We start from the raw sequence: 18,628 nt of genomic DNA on the forward strand, positions 1-18,628 counted from the left end.
TTGTGAAACATTTGTTCAAGTTTAAAACAATTCCGATGCTAATTTTTGTTAGCCTGTCAATTACTTTTCCATTGTATTTTAGCATTAAGCTAGCGGCAAAGGAGCTGGTATAGTTGTATTGCTTTTTCAGTGTATATTGTGATAATTATCACCAATATTTATTCCCAATACGTTTGGTGACTATATGTCTGTAAATAGCAACGCATTAGCATTCGTTAAACATTTGTTCAAGTTTAAAACAATTCCAATGCTAATTTTTGTTAGCCTGTCAATTACTTTTCTATTGTATTTTAACATTAAGCTAGCGGCAAAGGAGCTGGTATACTTGTATTGATTTTTCAGTTGATATTGTGATAATTATCACCATTTATTATTCCCACTACGTTTAATGACTATATGGCTGTAAATAGCAGTGCATTAGCATTTGTTAAACACGTGTTCAAGTTTAAAACAATTACGATGCTAATTTGTGTTAGCCTGTCAATGGGCTTGTCGATTGCACGTTAGCATTAAGTTAGCGGCAAAGGAGCTGGTATAGTTGTATTGCATTTTCAGTTGATATTGTGATTTTTATCACCATTTATTATTCCCACCACTTTTGTTGACTAAAAGACTGTAAATAGCAATGCATTAGCATTTTTTTAAACATTTGTTCGTTTAAAAAAAATTCCGATGCTAATTTAATTTAGCCTGTCAATGGGCTTGTCCATTGTATGTTAGCATTAAGCTAACAGCAATGAAGCTCGGATAGTTGTATTTGTATTTTAGTTTATATTGTGATAATTATCACCATTTATTATTCCCACTATGTTTATTGACTATATGGCATTAAATAGCAATGCATTAGCATTTGTTGAATACGAAAATAATATCGGTCAGCCTGTCAATAGGCCTGTCCATTGTACGTTAGCATTAAGCTAGCGGCACAGGAGCTGATATAGTTGTATTGATTTTTCAGATAATGTCAAACTGTATCCTCTTTGCAGAGATTATCAATAAGAAACCTCAATTTGGACATTTTTTCATCTCCATTCTAAAGGTTTTTGATTGAGTGAAACTTTTATTAGTAGATTGCACAGTACTGTCACATTTTGTTGAAGACGAAACCCAAGATGCAGAGACGGTGGCAGGCATTGAATAAGAAAACATGATTTAATTTAAATACTAAAACAAGAACAAACAAAAGGGTACTAACAAAAAGTGCGTACGAGGCGGATAACAAACTAGGCTATGAACAAAACACTTACTGTTCGGAGTGAACAAAAGTAGACGCAACTATAACAATAATTCAGCACTGACTGGAGGACAAAGCAGGTAAAAATAGGATCAGGCTGATTGACACCAGGTGTGGCCAGGTGGCAATCAGCCGCAGCTTGGGGGAAACAGCGCTCAGGGAGAAAGACAAGAAAGACAAAACGAGCGCTGACAGGAAACAAACACGAAAAACAAAAACATGGCCACACTGTCCAGGACAAGCCTGACAAGTACAGTACATATTCCGTACAATTGACCACTAAATGGTAACACCCGAAAAAGTTTTTCAACTTGTTTAAGTCGGGGTCCACGTTAATCAATTTATTGTAAAAGTTGTTTACATATCTGCCAACTATATGTATCTTAAATAATTTCAATGTAATGGGTAAATAAACCAGGGATGTATACATTGCAGCCCGTGTGTTAAAGCAGGCAGGGGCGCCGTTTGGGATTTTGGGCCCCATGAAAATAATCTTTACAGAGCCCCCAACACATAATTTCATATAATTTCCTCATCATTAGGGGCCTGTCTGGGCCCCCCTCCATCATGGGCCCCTAGAATCCGTCTCCTTTACCCCCCCCCCCCCCTTTTCAGCGCCCCTGAAACCAGGGGTCACCAACGCGGTGCCGCGGGCACCAGGTCGCCCGTAAGGACCAGATTAGTCGCCCGCTGGCCTGTTCTAAAAATAGCTCAAATAGCAGCACTTACCTGCCTCTATTTTTTACATTTTATTTATTTACTAGCAAACTGGTGTCGCTGTGTTCGACATTTTTAATTCTAAGAGAGACAAAACTCACATATAATTTGGAAATCCAAGAAAATATTTTAAAGACTTGGTCTTCACTTGTTTAAAGAAATTCTTTTTTTTTTTTTTTTACTTTGCTTCTTATAACTTTCAGAAAGACAATTTTAGAGAAAAAATACAACCTTAAAAATGGTTTTAGGATTTTTAAACACTTATACCTTTTTACCTTTTAAATTCCTTCCTCTTCTTTCCTGACAATTTAAATCAATGTTCAAATAATTTTTATTTTTTTTATTGTAAAGAATAAAAAATACATTTTAATTTAATTCTTCATTTTAGCTTCTGTTTTTTCGACGAAGAATATTTGTGAAATATTTCTTCAAACATATGATTAGAATTAAAAAAAATATCCTGGCAAATGTAGAAAATCTGTAGAATCAAATTGAAATCTTATTTCAAAGTCTTTTGAATTTCTTTAAAAAATTATGTTCTGGAAAATCTAGAAGAAATAATGATTTGTCTTTGTTTGAAATATAGCTTGGTCCAATTTGTTATATATTCTAACAAAGTGCAGATTGGATTTTAACCTATTTAGAACATGTCATCAAAATTCTAAAATTAATCTTAATCAGGAAAAATTACTAAAGATGTTCCATAAATTTGTTTTTTGTTTTTTTTTCAAAAAGATTCGAATCAGCTATTTTTTCCTCTTCATTTTTTTGGGTTGAATTTTGAATTTTAAAAAGAGTCGAAATTGAAGAGAAACTATGTTTCAAAATTTACTTTTAATTTTTTTCCTGTTTTTTCCTGTTTTAAACCGTTCAATTAAGTGGGTTTTTTCATCATGTATTCTCTACAAAAAACCTTCCGTAAAAGGAAAAAAATGTACGGCAGAATGACAGACAGAAATACCCTTTTTTTTTTTATATATATATAGATTTACTATAGACAGCGATTTTAAACTAGACGAACAAGTCAACGGCGTTTTAAAATCGTGTTTTTATCAACTTCGTCTTTTAGTAAAGGTTAAACCCTTTTTATCTTTTAACCTTTTTGAACAAGTCGTGCATGCTTTTATTTCAAGTCCCCTGGACTACTGCAGTGCACTTTATGCTGGCATTAGCCAAAAAGCTCTCTCCCGGTTGCAGTTAGTCCAGAACGCGGCAGCACGACTTTTAACAGGGGCCAGGATACGCCAGCATATAACCCCAATTCTTCAGAGTTTGCACTGGCTCCCTGTTCATTTTAGAATTGATTTTAAAACATTGCTGTTTGTTTTTAAATCTTTACATGGACCCGCACCTCAATAAATCTCGGACCTCATCCAAATTTACATTCCTGCGCGCGCTCTGAGGTCCGAGAGCCAGTTCCAGCTCGTGGTGCCCAAGACCAAACTTAAGACCAGGGGAGACAGGGCCTTCTCTGTGGTCGGCCCTAAGCTCTGGAACACTCTGCCCCTCCATGTTCAAACTGCTTCCACAGTGGAGTGTTTTAAGTCTCGTCTTAAGACCCACTTTTATTCTTTGGCTTTTAACACTACGTGAGTTGTGTGGTCCTCTATCCTCTTTGTTTTTTAAACACTTTGATTTCTATTTTACTGTTTTAATTGATTTTACCCTTTAAAATAGTTTTTAATCATATTTGTTTTTATATAGTTGTTTTTTTTAATATTGGTTTTATATTTATTTATTTTTTGTTTTTATTCAGTCATTGAAGCATGATGATGATGATGATGCATGATATAGTCCTGATGGCTTCATCTGGCCGGGATCTTCAGCTCTCACTGGATCGGTTCGCAGCAGAGTGTGAAGCGACCAGAATGAGAATCAGCACCTCCAAGTCCGAGTCCATGGTTCTCGCCCGGAAAAGGGTGGAGTGCCATCTCCGGGTTGGGGAGGAGACCCTGCCCCAAGTGGAGGAGTTCAAGTACCTAGGAGTCTTGTTCACGAGTGGGGGAAGAGTGGATCGTGAGATCGACAGGCGGATCGGTGCGGCGTCTTCAGTAATGGACGTTGTATCGATCCGTTGTGGTGAAGAAGGAGCTGAGCCGGAAGGCAAAGCTCTCAATTTACCGGTCGATCTACGTTCCCATCCTTACCTATGGTCATGAGCTTTGGGTCATGACCGAAAGGATAAGATCACGGGTACAAGCGGCCGAAATGAGTTTCCTCCGCCGTGTGGCGGGGCTCTCCCTTAGAGATAGGGTGAGAAGCTCTGCCATCCGGGAGGGACTCAAAGTAAAGCCGCTGCTCCTTCACATCGAGAGGAGCCAGATGAGGTGGTTCGGGCATCTGGTCAGGATGCCACCCGAACGCCTCCCTAGGGAGGTGTTTAGGGCACGTCCAGCTGGTAGGAGGCCACGGAGAAGACCCAGGCCACGTTGGGAAGACTATGTCTCCCGGCTGGCCTGGGAACGCCTCGAGATCCCCCGGGAAGAGCTAGACGAAGTGGCTGGTGAGAGGGAAGTCTGGGCTTCCCTGCTTAGGCTGCTGCCCCCGCGACCCGACCTCGGATAAGCGGAAGATGATGGGTGGATGGATGGATGAAGCATAATATTGTTTTTTTTAATATTGTTTTTAACATGGCTGTGCAGCACTTTAGAAACTATTTTTGTTTAAATGTGCTATATAAATAAAGTGGATTGGATTGGATTTATTTATTAAAGGTAAATCGAGCAAATTGGCTATTTCTGGCAATTTATTTAAGTGTGTATCAAACAGGTAGCCCTTCGCATTAATCAGTACCCAAGAAGTAGCTCTTGGTTTCGAAAAGGTTGGTGACCTCTTTTCTTTCTCCTATGTCCCCCCCTCCCTTGTGGAGGGGGTCCGGTCCGATAACCATGGATGAAGTACTGGCTGTCCAGAGTCGAGACCCAGGATGGACCGCTCGTCGGGACCCAGGATGGACCGCTCGCCTGTATCGATTGGGGACATCTCTACGCTGCTGACCCGCCTCCGCTTGAGATGGTTTCCTGTGGACGGGACTCTCGCTGCTGTCTTGGATCCGCTTTGAACTGAACTCTCGCGGCTGTGTTGGAGCCACTGTGGATTGAACTTTCACAGTATCATGTTGGACCCGCTCGACATCCATTGCTTTCGGTCCCCTAGAGGGGGGGGTTGCCCACATCTGAGTTCCTCTCCAAGGTTTCTCATAGTCAGCATTGTCACTGGCGTCCCACTGGATGTGAATTCTCCCTCCCACTGGGTGTGAGTTTTCCTTGCCCTTTTGTGGGTTCTTCCGAGGATGTTGTAGTCGTAATGATTTGTGCAGTCCTTTGAGACATTTGTGATTTGGGGCTATATAAATAAACATTGATTGATTGATTGATTGAGTGACCGCTGTGATAAAGTAATAAAATAAGCAACAACAATTGAAAAATACAGTGAAACGACACAATGTATTAAAAAAAAAAAAAATTGCTGACACTAATAACTAATAATAAAGATTTGTGTTTAAATATTTGTATACTTTTAGTCTTTTTAAAAAAAATACGTGCATCACAGCAATTATGCAAACGGTACATTGTCGTTATATTGACACTGCCCGGGTCACGCCCCTACCGCCACAGATTGTCAATCTGTGGGAAACACTGACGTACTATCGCGCGGCCACACTACACTACACTTCAGTTCATGGATCATGTGTACATTGTGTGGACGTAAAAGTAGACATGTAGGACAGAACTTACAGTTCAGTGGTCTTCTGTGGTGGTCTTGTTTTCCTGCTGCGTGTGTGGTCAGGTTGTTGCTGATGGACAGATGAAGAAACAACACACACACACACACGCACACACACACACACACACACACACACACACACACACACACACACACACACACACACAGCTAGTTTGTACTTAGGAAGCATGCAATGAAAGCAAACTATAAGAATACTGTTATGTTTTTTCTATGTTTGTCAGAATTTAAAGGGGCTGTTTGCAAGGTGTCGACAGTTACATTTTTCAAAGCAAAAAATATAAGAAAAAACATTAATGGTTTAACCCAGGGGTGTCCAAACTTTTTCCACTGAGAGCCGCACACTGAAAAATCAAAGCAAGTTGGGGCCATTGTGATATATTTTTATTTTAAAAACCAATACAATATATGTATAAAAATATACATTTAGGCCTCCACAGGGTTTTGGTCAAAAATATATAAAAAAATGTGTCCTTATTCAGTATTATTATTATCATAGGCTTAAATTTCTACATCAGGGGTCACCAATCAAGTGCCCGCAGGCACTAGGTCGCCCGTAAGGACCAGATGAGTCGCCCGCTGGCCTGTTCTAAAAATAGCTCAAATAGCAGCACTTACCAGTGAACTGCCTCAATTTTTTAAATTTGATTTATTTACTAACAAGCTGGTCTCGCTTTGCCTGAAAATTTTTATTCTAAGAGAGACAAAACTCAAATAGAATTTGAAAATCCAAGAAAATATTTTAAAGACTTTGTCTCATTTGTTGTAGCTGAGATAGGCGCCAGCGCCCACCGCGACCCCGAAAGGGAATAAGCGGTAGGAAATGGATGGATGGATGTTTCAATAAATTCATTTATTTTTTTACTTTGCTTCTTATAACTTTCAGAAAGACAATTTTAGAGACAAAATACAACCTTAAAAATGATTTTAAGGATTTTTAAACACATATACCTTTTTACCTTTTAAATTCCTTCCTCTTCTTTACTGACAATTTAAATCAATGTTCAAGTAACTTTATTTTTTTTATTATAAAGAATAATAAATACATTTTAATTTAATTCTTCATTTTAGCTTCTAGTTTTTTGACGAAGAATATTTGTGAAATATTTCTTCAAACTTATTATGATTAAAATAAAATAAAAAAATTCTGGAAAATCTAAAAAATCAGTAGAATCAAATTTAAATCTTATTTCAAAGTCTTTTGAATTCCTTTAAGAAAATTTGTTCTGGAAAATCTAGAAGAAATAATGATTTGTCTTTGTTAGACATATAGCATGGTCCAATTTGTTATATATTCTAACAAAATGCAGATTGGATTTAAACCTATTTAAAACATATCATCAAAATTCTAAAATTAATATTAATCAGGAAAAATTACTAATGATGTCCCATAAATTATTTTGTAAATTTTTTTTTAAAATATTCGAATTTGCTAGTTTTTCTCTTCTTTTTTTGGGTAGAATTTTGAATTTTATAGAGTCGAAATTGAAGATCATCATCATCATTTATTTTTATTCCTTTCATGAAAATGCATATTTACAAGCCACGTACAATTGACACTTTCATTGTTTTTTTTGATATTCTTTCTTATACATTTCCATGATCAGAAAGGAGCAGATGGAAGAATTATATTCTTATATTTATCTGCCCCTTTTTTAAACACAAATTACAGTATTTTAGATGAATTATAACTGTTCCCTCCACCATCACCCAAACATACTTTTCCATTTTCCTTTAAGCACTTTCACAATGACACGTCCAATCTAAATCAAAACTCAGTTTGATATAATTTCAGTTTTCTCTTTTTATAACTTTTTTTAAATACAAATATATTCTTACAGCTTTTTAAGTCTTTGTTTAGAGAATTCCATGCTTTCACACCAACAACAGACAAGCACATTTGTTTCAAATTTGTTCGCACTCTTGGATGTTTAAAGTCATACGGCCTTCTGTGGTTCTCATCTTCAGATGTGAACACAAATAACTTTTGTATGTCCTTCGGAAGAACTTTATTTCTCGCTTTGAACATCATTAATAGTGTATTCAATTCTACAATGTCTTTTAGTTTTAGTAATCCTGACCTAATGAAGAGTGGATTTGTGTGGTCTCTATATTCTACTTTAAAAATGATTCGAATTGCTCTTTTCTGTGAAAGAAATAAAGGCATTATGTTGCTATGATATGTATTTCCCCATATTTCTGCACAATAATTAAAAAACTAGGTTTCAAAATTTATTTTTCATTTTTTTTCCTGTTTTCTCCTCTTTTAAACTGTTCAATTAAGTGTTTTTTTCATCATTTATTCTCTACAAAAAACCTTCCGTGTAAGGAAAAAAAAATGTACAACGGAATGACAGACAGAAATACCCATTTTTTTATATATATATATATATCAAGATTTATTTATTAAAGGTAAATTGAGCAAATTGGCTATTTCTGGCAATTTTTTTAAGTGTGTATCAAACTGGTAGCCCTTCGCATTAATCAGTACCCCAGAAGTAGCTCTTGGTTTCAAAAAGGTTGGTGACCCCTGCTCTAGAGCAACATTAGGTCTATCTTTCAATATAACATTTAAAAAAAAAAAAAAAAGTTGTATGCTCTTTTTGTCAAATATTTTTTTTTTTTTAAATAGAGAAAAAACAAAATATGCAATATTTTCACCCAATAACATTTTTAAGTGGAATATTTGAGATTATATAATAAGTGTAGCTTAAAAAGGTCAATAAGTCATAACAACATTGATTTTAATTCATTATTATTCTTTGAGCAATGACACTTAGAAAAAAAAATTCACACTAAAATTATTGGGGACTCAAAAGGTTCCTGTTCATTAAAGTGTTAAAAAATAAATTATAATTATTTTGTTTACTTTTAACACAATCTCGAGATCAACTTCAGATATATCCGTCAATTATAAGTTTTATTGTTGTTTATGTTTTTTGTTTGTTTGTTTGTTTTAAGACAAAAACGTGTGGCAAACACAAAATATGCAACATTTTACACAAAAAATATCTCAAAGTGGAATATTTAATGTGACGTAATTGGAGCCTTGAATTGCTCAATAATTCATAATGACATTCATTTTGATTCTTTTTTTTTTTTTTAAGAAAGAAACAGCCTGCATGGCAGCGTTGTGTTATTGGAGTCAAAATTGCAACATTGTCTTATTAAATTTCACCTGTTTGCTCTTTTATACCACTGTTTATGTTTGTATTTTTTTTTATCGTATTTTTATAATGTGCCGTTGGGCCGTTAAAAAATTCCCTGCTGGGCCGCACTTTGGACATAACTGGTTTAACCAAACGCATTTGTTGCAAAATTGTTTACATTTTTCAAAATTTCCAACTTTACGTAATACCAAACTAGTTGTTAAACATTCGATGACAGTTAAAGCTAACTTTTCAAATCGCTAACATTAACTAAAAACAGCATGTTTAAGTGACACGCCATTACGTTTTGGAGGGTGGGATATATTGTGTAATATACATTTGGAAAGTTAGCACCCTCAGGCTAGGCCGGGGGTTGCATTTGGCTCTTTAATGTCGGCCTCGTGGCTTTGTGGAGCTTTTTTAAAAATGTATGAAAATGGAAAAAGATGAGGAAAAAAATACGTTTTTTGTTTTAATATGCTCTCTGTAGGAGGACAAACATTACACAAACCTCCCTTAATTGTTAGCAATCACACGGTTTATATTAAACATGTTTCAGTGATTAGAGACTATTTGGTGAGCCCCGTTTTGTCCTACTAATTTTGGTGGTCCTTGAACTCACGGTAGCTTGCTGACATTTACAACTTTCTCTGACTTTCTAAGACGTGTTTTTATGCCACTTTTTATTTGTCTCATTTTGTCTGACATCACATGGACAAATACAAGACCTTCTGGAGGAAAGTTTTGTGGTCAGATGTAACAAAAATTGACAGGTTTGGCTAAAAAAATACCCAGCGATATGTTTGGAGGAGAAAAGGTGAGGCCTTTAATCCCAGGAAAACCATGCTTACCGCCAAGCATGGTGGTGGTAGTATTATGCTGTGGGCCTGTTTTGCTGCCAATGGATCTGGCGCTTTAAATTGGACAATGAAAAAGGAGGATTATCTCAAAATTCTTCAGGACAAGCTAGAGGTTGGGTCTTGGGCGCAGTTGGGTGTTCCAACAGGACAATGACCCCAAACACACATCAAAAGTGATAAAAGAATGGCTAATCAAGCTAGAATTAAAGGCCTACTGAAATGAGATTTCCTTATTTAAACGGGGATAGCAGGTACATTCTATGTGTCATACTTGATCATTTCGCGATATTGACATATTTTTGCTGAAAGGATTTAGTAGAGAACATCCACGATAAAGTTCGCAACTTTCGGTGTTAAGAGAAAAGCCCTGCCTCTACCGGAAGTCGCAGACTATGACGTCACAAGTGTGGGGGCTCCTCACATATTCACATTGATTGTAATGGGACCTTCCAACAAAAAGTGCTACTCGGACCGAGAAAACGACAATTTCCCCATTAATTTGAGAGAGGATGAAAGATTCGTGTTTGAGGATATTGATAGCGACGGACTAGAAAAAAAAAAAAAAAAAAACGCGATTGCATTGGGACGGATCCCGATGTTTTCAAACACATTTACCAGGATAATTATGGGAAATCCCTTATCTTTCTATTGTGTTGCTAGTGTTTTAGTGAGTTAAATAGTACCTGATAGTCGGAAGGGGTGTGTCCACGGATGTCTTGACGCCAATGTCTCAGGGAAGTCGGCAGCAGCTTCATGGACGGCCCAAGCTCAGCTTTTCTTCGGTTGGAAGCGACTTTTTAACCACAATTTTCTCACCGAAACCTGTTGGTTGACATTTGGTCTGGATTCATGTTCGCTTGACCGTGCTCTGATCCATAGTAAATTTTCACCTACAGGAATTTTAAACAAGGAATCCCCGTGTGTTTGTGTGGCTAAAGGCTAAAGCTTCCCAACTCCATCTTTCTACTGTGACTTCTCCAATATTAATTGAACAAATTGCAAAATATTCAGCAACACAGATCTCCAAAATACTGTATAAAATACTACACGGTCAAGCTCCATCCTATCTTGCAGATTGTATTGTACCATATGTCCCGGCAAGAAATCTCCGTTCAAAAGACTCCGGCTTATTAGTGATTCCTAGAGCCCAAAAAAAGTCTGTGGGCTATAGAGCGTTTTCCGTTCGGGCTCCAGTACTCTGGAATGCCCTCCCGGTAACAGTTCGAGATGGTGCCTCAGTAGAAGCATTTAAGTCTCACCTTAAAACTCATCTGTATACTCTAGCCTTTAAATAGACCTCCTTTTAGACCAGTTGATCTGCCGCTTTTTTTCTTTCTCCTATGTCCCCCCCTCCCTTGTGGAGGGGGTCCGGTCCGATGACCATGGATGAAGTACTGGCTGTCCAGAGTCGAGACCCAGGATGGACCGCTCGTCGGGACCCAGGATGGACCGCTCGCCTGTATCGGTTGGGGACATCTCTACGCTGCTGATCCGCCTCCGCTTGAGATGGTCTCCTGTGGACGGGACTCTCGCTGCTGTCTTGGATCCGCTTGAACTGAACTCTCGCGGCTGTGTTGGAGCCACTATGGATTGAACTTTCACAGTATCATGTTAGACCCGCTCGACATCCATTGCTTTCGGTCCCTTAGAGGGGGGGGGGGGGGGGTTGCCCACATCTGAGGTCCTCTCCAAGGTTTCTCATAGTCAGCATTGTCACTGGCGTCCCACTGGATGTGAATTCTCCCTGCCCACTGGGTGTGAGTTTTCCTTGCCCTTTTGTGGGTTCTTCCGAGGATGTTGTAGCCGTAATGATTTGTGCAGTCCTTTGAGACATTTGTGATTTGGGGCTATATAAATAAACATTGATTGATTGATTGATTGATATGCCGTTAAAGCAGTTGACTTTTAGCTGTGTGTGTGTGCGTATTTCCTAAAAACGCGTGACGTCTTGCGTACACGTCATCATTACACGACGTTTCCAAGACGAAACTCCCGGGGAATTTAAAATTGTAATTTAGTAAACTAAAAAGGCCGTATTGGCATGTGTTGCAATGTTAATATTTCATCATTGATGTATAAACTATCAGACTGCGTGGTCGGTAGTAGTGGGTTTCAGTTCGGTTCTAGAATGGTCTTCCCAAAGTCCTGACTTTAATGTGTGGACAATGTGATTTATTGTCCCTTTGAGTAAAAATACAATACATTACCTTCAGATGGTTTGTGGTTCCTTTGCGCTCCTTTCGCGGTCAACAGAAGTAACAGCACCCAGCTTCCCACTCTCTCCAAACAAGCCAAACAATTCCAGACAGGCGCAGGTGATATTCATTTAGCAATCAGTCAGCCCCACAGACACGCCTCCCACACACACAAACTCCGCCCACACACATGTAGCCACACCCACTATCCCCGTTGACAAGTTAGAGACAAATCCCTGCCTCAACATGGCCCTTTCAACATTTTGGGTTGCCGACCCCTAGTCTAGGCACAAGTGTAAATGTTGCAAACAGCCCTTTTAACCACAAAAATAGAAACCAAACCTCATTTAAACGCACATTAGGACATAAACAAATAGAACGTTGTGTTATATAATAGACCGGACCACTCCTGCCAATACCAGGAACAATTAGAACAATGTCGGTATAGCTCGGTTGGTAGAGTGGCCGTGCCAGCAACTTGAGGGTTGCAGGTTCGATTCCCGCTTCCGCCATCCTAGTCACTGCCGTTGTGTCCTTGGGCAAGACACTTTACCCACCTGCTCCCAGTGCCACCCACACTCGTTTAAATGTAACTTAGATATTGGGTTTCACTATGTAAAGCGCTTTGAGTCACTAGAGAAAAGCGCTATATAAATATAGAAGAAAGAAAAGCATGTAGCATACCTTCCTCTACCTCAAGGGTGTCCAAACTTTTTCCACAGAGGGCCGCACACGGAAAAATTCAAGCATGCGGGGAACATTTTGATATTTTTCATTTTCAAACCATAACAAAATATATGGATTTTTTTTTCATCCTTAGGTTTCCTGGGGAGAATAGAAGGTCTCAGCCACTAAAATGTTAAAAATTAGTCAAATTATTATTATTATTTTTTTCAAATTTAATTTAATGCCTATATCAACTTGAGGTTGATATAAAGTAAAACAAATAAGGTCTTATGCCTTTTCTGTCAAAGAAAACTTTGTTTTGTATAGTAAAATATAAATATGCAGTATTTAAATAAATAGATAGGCGAGCAAGAGTCGTCGTTGTGGCCGCGTTAATGTTGCGGCTGCTATAGCAGTTATTATTATTATTAGCTTGCCGAACATGAGTCTGAACTTCAAATTTTATAAGGTAATGATCGGACATTACTTTAGTATACGGGAGTATCGTAACTTTGGAAACGGTGATACCTCTGACAAGCACTAGGTCTATCGTATTACCGCTGGGATGCGTCGGTTCATTTATTATTTGTGTAAGGCCACAGCTATCAATTATAGTCTGGAGCGCCACGCACGGTGGGTCCGATGGGGTATTCATATGGATATTAAAGTCCCCCATTATAATTATATTATCGGCATGCGTCACTAGATCAGCAACAAACTCTGAGAATTCACTGATAGATAGATAGATAGATAGATAGATAGATAGATAGATAGATAGATAGATAGATAGATAGATAGATAGATGGATGGATGGATGGGTGTGTGGATGAATGAATAGATAGATAGATAGATAGATAGATAGATAGATAGATAGATGGATAGATAGATAGATAGATAGATAGATAGATAGATAGATAGATAGATAGATAGATAGATAGATAGATAGATAGATAGATAGACAGATAGATAGATAGATAGATAGTACTTTATTGATTCCTTCAGGAGACTTCCTTTATTTAGCAATAAAAGCCCTCGAAGATCAATAATGCAGGACACCATTGATTTTAATTATTTAATATTTTTGAGTAATCACAGTGAAAAGTTAAAAAAAAAATCCTACTAAATATATTTGAGATCCAAAAGGTTCCCTACTCATAAAGTGATGCATCTTTATTAGTTTTTTTTTTTTTTTTTTACTTTTAACACTAAAATTTTAAGATCAACTCCCGATAAATCTGTCGATTTTAAGTTTGAACTATATTTGCTCTTTTGTCAAAACTTTGATGTTTTTATATGGCAACCACACAACATATGCAATAATTTTTCCACATAAAACATTTTAAAGTGATCATTTTTAAGTAATAATTCATTATAACATGGATTTTTTTTGTCCTATTTTTTTTTAGCAATGGGAAAAAAAAGAAAGTAAATACAAAAGGCAAAAAAAAACTGCCTGCATGGCAGCTTTGTGTCAACATTGTCACTTTTTCTCATTAGATTTCACCTCATTCCACTTTTTTAAAATGTTTTTATTTTTTATTTTTGCAATACTATCAATTTTTCAATTTTTGCAGAATGTGTGGCGGGCCGGTAAACGATAAGCTGCGGGCCGCAAATGGCCCCCGGGCCGCACTTTGGACACCCCTGCTCCACCTGAACTCGCTGGAATGACCGCCATCGCCCCCTAGTGTTTAGGAAGCGCACAGCGTTTGATTTATAAGACACTGACAGTGTACATCATGGGTGTCAAACTCTGGCCCGCGGGCCAAATCTGGCCCGCCGTGTAATTTAATTTGGCCCTTGAGGCAATATCAATTTAGCATTAGAACTGGCCCACCGGTGAATTTCTACAGATTTCCACCTGGACAACTATATTGGGGGCGTGCATTTAAGGCACTGCCTTTAGCGTTCTCTACAACCTGTCGTCAAGTCCGATTTTCCTCCATACTAACAGCGTGTCAAATAATATTTGTGGCTTTTACACACACACACACACATGCACAAGTGAACGCAAGGCATACTTGGTCATCAGTCATACAGGTCACACTGAGGGTGGCCGTATAAACAACTTTAGCACTGTTACAAATATGCGCCACACTGTGAACCCACACCAAACAAGAATGACAAACACATTTCGGGTGAACATCCGCACCGTAACACAACAGAACAAATACCAAGAACCCCTTGCAGCACTAACTCTTTCGGGAAACTTCCAGCAAATTGACCGATAATTAACGTTTTATTCATGCATTTTCTTTTGCTACTTCAAAGCTTGAATGTTTGGTTCATTCATTATTGTTATTTTATTTTCAAATGTATTATCAGCCTGTGGAAAAAAATTGATATTTACCTCAGAAGATTGCAAATAGAAAAAAAGGCACAACATTTTTATTTAAATTCTATTTGACATGCCATTGATATTTTTTTAATTATTATTATTTGAAACTGGATTTTGCATGTCACTAAAGTTATATAAGCCTTGCTTGTTCAATATTTAATGCAAAACTTGTTTGGGTCCCTATTAAAAGGTTCATTTGTTCAACCTTTGTTCCGTTTAAAATGTTGACCCACTCTGTATTTGAGTTTGACACCCCTGGTGTACATGGAAACTGTAAAATGGACACGACAAAACTATTTGTGTCTTTTTTTTGTATGTGTGTGTGTTTCAAGGTTTATTTTCAGAGATGTGTGGGGTCAGAGGTCATCTGCAGCAAAGTAGTAAATATTTGGTCTGCTGTGTGAAGGAAATGTCTCGTGGAGAGAACACCCCTTGGCTTTTCCACAGAACGTCGTCCATCAGACACATGGGAAGTGGCCGTGTGACAACCGCCTGCCATTGTGTTATGTCATCATAACATAAGAGCGACATCATCAGTAAACTGCCACTTCAATTACTATGAATTGATTAATACAGCCGGTTTAGTTTACTAAATTGCAAATTTAAATTTCCCGCGTGGTATCCTGTTGAAAACGTTCCGGGTTGTAGCAGACATTTTTTTTCAGCCCGATCCAAGCTATAAGTAGTCTGCTTTAATCGCATAATTACACAGTATTCTGGACATCTGTGTTGCTGAATCTTTTGCAATTTGTTCAATTAATAATGGAGACGTCAAAGAAAAAAGATGTAGGTGGGAAACGGTGTGTTGCGGCTGTCTTTGGCAACCAAAACACAGCCGGTGTTTCCTTGTTTAAAATTCCCGAAGGTGAAACTTTACCATGGATCAGAGCGGTCAAGCGAACTTGGTTCCCGACCACATGTCTACCGGCAGGTTTCGGTGAGAAAATTGTGGTAATAAGTCGGCTCTTACTGTAGACATCGCTGTCGTTGTGTCCTTGGGCAGGACACTTCACCCTTGCCTCCGATGCCGCTCACACTGGTGAATGAAAGATGAATGAGGGGCCGTAGACGCAAACTGGCAGCCACGCTTCCGTCAGTCTACCCCAGGGCAGCCGTGGCTACAGATGTAGCTTACCACCACCAGGTGTGAATGAATGATGGGTTCCAACTTCTCTGTGAGCGCTTTGAGTATCTAACAATAGAAAAGCGCGATATAAATCTAATCCATTATTATTATTATTATTATTATTGCATGCTGCTGCAGCTGCGTGGCTTCCCTCAGAGACACTGGCGGTCACCACACCCGTGGACACACCCTTCCGACTTTCAGGTACTATATAATCTCACTAAAACACTAGTAATACACCCCCCCCCCCCCCTGTTTACCTGTATGTCATCTTTTTTGTAAGGGGCGCTGGATGCCGGCAGACCTGTCAGCGATCCTGTTCTGTCTCCCTGTAATGTTTGTCTGATCTTGAATGGGATTGTGCTGAAAATTTTAATTTTCCTTAAGGAACTCTTCTGACGGAATAAATAAAGTACTATCTAATCTAATTTAATTTAATGCAGATAAGGGATTTTCCAGAATTATCCTAGTAAATGTGTCTAATAACATGTGAATCGCTCTCACAGCCCTCGCCTTTTTTTTTTTTAGTTATCATTGTCACTGGCGTCCCACAGGGTGTGAGTTCTCCTTGCCCACTGGGTGTGAGTTTTCCTTGCCCTTATGTGGGTTCTTCCTAGGATGTCGTAGTCGTAATGATTTGTGCAGTCCTTTGAGACATTTGTGATTTAGGGCTATATAAATAAACATTGATTGATTGATTTATTTTTTCTAGTCCTTCACTCTCATTATCCTCATCCACGAATCTTTCATCCTCGCTCAAATTAATGGGGAATTTGTCGTTTTCTCACTCCGAATCGCTCTTGCTGCTGGTGGCCATGATTGTAAACAATGTGAGGATGTGAGTAGTTCCACAACCGGTGACGTCACGCCCACGTCGCCTGCTACTTCCGGTACAGGCAAGGCTTTTTTATTAGCGACCAAAAGTTGCAAACTTTATCGTGGATGTTCTCTACTAAATCTTTTCAGCAAAAATATGGCAATATCGCGAAATGATCAAGTATGACACATAGAATGGACCTGCTATCCCCGTTTAAATAAGAAAACCTCATTTCTGTAGGCCTTTAAACAAGTTGAAAAACGTATTGGGGTGTTACCATTTAGTGGTCAATTGTACTGAACTGTGCAATCTACTAATAAAAGTATCAATCAATCAATCAAAAACCACGTATGGCGTGGGTCACATGAATTGGGCGATTCCCAACGGCGGCAAACTGGCCAGCGTCAGGGCCTCGGTCTTACACGACAAGGAGCCATGGCGGACGCTTGAAGATGAGGTAACAATTGGATTGTCGAAAGAAACAAGCCCTTCCATGTCGACACACATGTAATCAGATTCCTGCTAACAAGATACTCTTCTTTTATCCGAGGGGGCGGGGCTAATCCTGGGAATCCAACAACGTCACATCCTGCGAGGCGTTTCGTTCCGTTCCTCTACCAGCCGCGGTCTGGTTCTGATCCCAGTCAAAACCTGGCAGCCCATGGTGCTGAGTCGGCGCTCGCTGTCGAGCTCGTGGCTGACTCGGCGTTTAGATTTTTCCCTCCTTAGGGAAATTCCCGCCGTGACGTCGCCGTTGCTCATGGAGAACAGCGAAGGTCAAAGGTCGCGATTCACTATCCCACCCCATGATGTACACGACTATGACAGCTATTAAAGGCCTACTGAAACCCATTACTACCGACCACGCAGTCTGATAGTTTATATATCAATGATGAAATATTAACATTGCAACACATGCCAATACGGCCTTTTTAGTTTACTAAATTTCCCAAATTTTAAATTCTAAATTTTAAATTTGACGCGTGCTTGTGACGATATTGGTTGGAGTGGACATTTCATCCCAGCACCACTCACGGCTAAAAGTCGTCCGATTTAATCGCATAATTACACAGTATTTTGGACATCTGTGTTGCTGAATATTTTGCAATGTTTTCAATTAACAATGGAGACGTCAAAGAAGAATGCTGTTGGTGGAAAGCGGTGTATTGCAGCCGGCTGTAGCAACCAAAACACAGCCGGTGTTTCTTTGTTTGTTGTGAAGCTATAATATGGAACAGAGCAGTCAAGCGAACATGTTTCTCTACCACATGTCAACCGGCAGGTTTCGATGAGAAAATTGTGGTAATAAGTCTGCTCTTACCGGAGACATGAGCAGAGCTTGTGTCGTTCTTCCTGCAGCAGCTGTCAAATAGGCCGCTGCGACTTTCTTGGCTCCTCTATATGGCTTCCCTCAGAGACACTGGCGGTCACCGCAGCCCTCCGACTTTCAGGTATGACTATATAATCTCACTAAAACACCAGTAACACAATAAGCAGATAAAGGATTTTCCAGAATTATCCTAGTAAATGTGTCTAACATCTGAATCGCTCCAACTTTTTTTTTTTTTTTTTTTTTTTTTTAGTGCTTCACTCTCACTATCCTCATCCACGAATCTTTCATCATCGCTTTCTCAGTCGGAATCACTCTTGCTGCTGGTGGCTATGATTATAAATGATAAATAAATGGGTTGTACTTGTATAGCGCTTTTCTACCTTCAAGGTACTCAAATCGCTTTGACACTACTTCCACATTTACCCATTCACACACACATTCACACACTG

The 18,628-nt window shown here is 38.7% G+C and overlaps 1 protein-coding gene across 1 annotated transcript in view; it reads right to left on the reverse strand.

Moving 5' to 3' along the window:
• pthlha (parathyroid hormone-like hormone a) overlaps window positions 1–11,990 on the reverse strand; it is a 46,577-nt gene extending 34,587 nt beyond the window's left edge. Inside the window, exons 1-2 of the mRNA XM_061911928.1 lie at window positions 11,912–11,990; window positions 5,689–5,747 (exon numbers count right to left, since the gene is read on the reverse strand). The gene's annotated coding sequence lies outside the window, so the exon portion shown is untranslated. The remainder of the gene's footprint in view (window positions 1–5,688; window positions 5,748–11,911) is intronic.
• Between the last annotated feature and the right edge of the window lie 6,638 nt (window positions 11,991–18,628).

Source organism: Nerophis ophidion, linkage group LG10 (assembly GCF_033978795.1).
Source record: "Nerophis ophidion isolate RoL-2023_Sa linkage group LG10, RoL_Noph_v1.0, whole genome shotgun sequence".
Lineage (NCBI taxonomy): Eukaryota > Metazoa > Chordata > Actinopteri > Syngnathiformes > Syngnathidae > Nerophis > Nerophis ophidion.